Source organism: Protopterus annectens, chromosome 2.part1 (genome assembly GCF_019279795.1).
Source record: "Protopterus annectens isolate FY-2018-M chromosome 2.part1, PAN1.0, whole genome shotgun sequence".
NCBI lineage: Eukaryota > Metazoa > Chordata > Ceratodontiformes > Protopteridae > Protopterus > Protopterus annectens.
In genome coordinates this window covers 335,885,234-335,888,534 of record NC_056729.1, presented here as the reverse complement: position 1 = coordinate 335,888,534, position 3,301 = coordinate 335,885,234, and positions in this window count along the sequence as shown.

Below are 3,301 nucleotides of genomic sequence, written 5' to 3'. Positions count from 1 at the left end.
GTGGTGATCTTGTAGGGAGTGGTGTTTGGTGCAGAACCATGGCTGATCAGCCAAAATCAGTGTTTAAGAAATGCACAGAGTGTAGTCATAAGCTCTCACCGGCTGATGGTCACACTGTGTGTGTTATTTGTTTGGGAGTGTCCCATTTGTCGACGCAATGTGCAGTCTGTGCTTGGTTCAACCCTAGAGCCCTCAGGGATCGGAAAGCCAAATTGGTAGCCAAAGGCCTTCTCCCTGCATCTATGCTGGAGTCTGCCATGGCCTCAGTACCCATTACTCAACCTCCCACCCTGACAGGGACTCAAACTTCCATTTCTTCTGGTGCTGGGTCAGGCAAGGAAAAAGCTACAGTCAGTGTAGCGGACAAAGACAAGGACAGAGAAAGGTGCAAGGAGGACAAGAAAAGGGATAGACCTTGCAAGAGATCCCCGGACAGGGATCTCTTCCTTAGTCCCCCTTCTAAGTCCATGAGGCCAGTTTCTCCACAGCTTTGGTCTCTGTTTTTCCCCAGAGCTGCTGGAACTGTCGGATCTGAGGCCTTCCTCGCCCTCACAGCGCAGGCCAGCCAGATCCGAGTCGGTGGCTTCTTCATGATCGACTCGGAGTCTTATCAGACTTAGACATGGACAAGATGATGTGGAGATTCATTCAGACCCAAATACAGATGGGAGTCTTGCCAGGCCCCTCTCTCTCTCTGGAGGGGGGACCTCCATGCCTTTTTTCTGCCCCATCTCTCCTTCCCCAATCCGTACACTGACTTCGGGCTCTTGGATCCAACATTTTTTGGAGCTGGTAGCTCGGCGCCAACGGTCCCCCCAACCTCGACTCCGGCTGTTACCTTGAGCTCCTCTGACCCAACTAGTTCAGAGCTGAGTGACTCTCGGAGCGGCAGACAGGGAGTTGGACCTGAGGGAATGGATTCTTCGGCTCCGCCTCTTTCGGATCCAACCCGTTTCCTCGGACCTCAGGCTACCCTTGCTTCGGTTCTGGTCCCTGCTTCGGATCCGGAGAGGGCTTCTTCCTTGCTGGGTGCCAAGGAGGTATGCTCTCTTTCGGCCTTCGAAGTGGTGGAGAGGGTTCTTTCCCAGGGATTGAGATCCCGGCCCATCCACTCGGATTCCACCCAGACCCCTCTGGATTTGGCAACGACTCCCTTCATCCTATCTCAAGGACAGCCTGTGCCAGAGGATCCCCAGGTTATTCCCCCTGAGGAACCCCCTGCGGCTCATGAGTCTTCTTCAGAGAGTCCCACTGAAGAGGGCCACCGTAAGCGCAAGTGCAAAAAGAGGTACTTGGACTCCCCCGAGTCCCTCACTATGGACAGTGACTTAGAGGAAGGAGAAGGTTCCCCCAGGTCACCTCCCGAAGATGTCTCCTTCAGAGACATCATGGAGATCCTCCGCCAGAGGGGAGGTTGGCCAGCCCCAAAACCTTTTATGGATGAGTCAGTGTTCCTGGAGGCCTTTGGCATGGGCCCATCTACTTCCTGGGTGTCTCCACCAATGGACCCCTTGGTGGACCTTATCACCACGCGGGCATGGAAGGAGCCTGACACCGTAGAGTCCATCCCCAAATGCCCGACAAGATTTTATCTCCCCCTACTGACAGACAACCTTGGTCAAAAGGAGCCCCAGTTGATGCTATGTTGGTCGCAGCGGCCCCCAAGAAGGAACTAGCGCAGGCGAGTTCCTCAGTCCACCCTCCAGACAAGGAGTCCAGGTTGGTGGATAGGTTTGGGAAGCGCGTTTATTCCTCCGTGACCTTTTCAGTCCGTGTGCTGAACTACTTGGCACATGTGATCTGGTTCCAGTGAGACCTTGTATCGGAATTTGCTGAGTCGCCCCCAGAGTCCTTATTGCCACAGGACAAACAGCTGTTCCCTGTAAAAATGTCGACTCTGAAGTCAGTATCGAACACGTCTATGCGGCTCCTTTCCCATGCCACGGAAGGAGCAGCTAGAGCGGCCGGAACAGGCATAGCCATGAGGTGTCACGCCTGGCTCAGATTGTGTCAGTTCGCAGACCCTTTCAAGGCATCGTTTATTAATGCTCCCTATGACAGTTCTTCCCTTTTCGGGAAGACAGTACGTGACACACTTGTCCAGAGTGAAAAAGACGGGAAGACTTTGTCTGCCATCGGGATCCACTTCTCTAACCCTCAGCAGTCCTTCTCTATGAATCAACGAGGGAAAAAGATGATGTGGTTCTGAAAATGTCAGTTTTCCCAGGATTCTCAGGACAACTATTCCCCCAGAGGCAGGGGGGACAGGATCGACGCCGACCCAGAGGTAGAGGGGGTCCCAGGAATTTTGGGTCTAGGGAACCTTTTTCTGATAGACCCACTCAGCAGCCCTGAGGGGGTTGCCCGGCTGTCCTACTCTGGAGGCAGTCGGGGGAGATTGTCCTTACACCCAGCAGCATAGGAGTCCATAACGACAGATTGCTGGGTGTTACAGATTATATCCAGAGGTTACACCATCCCATTTGTTGCCCCTCCAAATGTTCCAAAACACCTCCTGGATGTTCCACCCGCTCACAGGGAGGCCGCAGCTCTAGAGGTTTCAAAGCTGCTTCTCAAACGAGCCATCGAATAGGTCCCCCCTGACCAGTCCGGATCAGGCATCTACTCAAGGTTCTTTTTAGTGCCAAAAAAGACGGGGGACCTCAGGCCCATTCTAGACCTGTCTACTTTGAACCTGTCTGTCACCAAACAGAAGTTCCGGATGGTCAACCTAGAGTCCATTCTACCTTATCTCCGAGAGTGCGACTGGATGTGCTCGTTAGACCTCCAGGATGCTTACTATCACATCAAGATCCACAGAACCTCCAGAGGTTTCTCTGCTTCCGGCTGGGAGCCAGTCACTTTCAGTTCAGAGCCCTACCCTTCGGTCTCACCACAGCCCCCAGGGTGTTCACCAAGGTAATGGCAGTTGTAGCGGCTCACCTGAGGCTTCAGGGTATTCAGGTATTTCCTTACCTGGATGACTGGCTCTTCACTATGCCCAACAAGCGACTGCTTTGTCTGGCCTGAGACTACTTTATTCGGTTGGCAGATCTATTAGGGATTACAGTCAATATTCAAAAATCCCAGTTGCAACCAGTACAAGTTTTAGACTTCATCGGGACATGACTAGACACTTTGCAGATGAAAGTATTCTTAACTCCAGACAGGATCTTACACCTCAGGTGCCACATAGCTCAAATAGCGAACTTCAAGTCTCCAAAGCCGATCGAGGTTCTCCGGGCACTAGGCTCCATGGCTGCCTCTATATTGATTCTCCCTTGTGCGCGCCGTCATATGT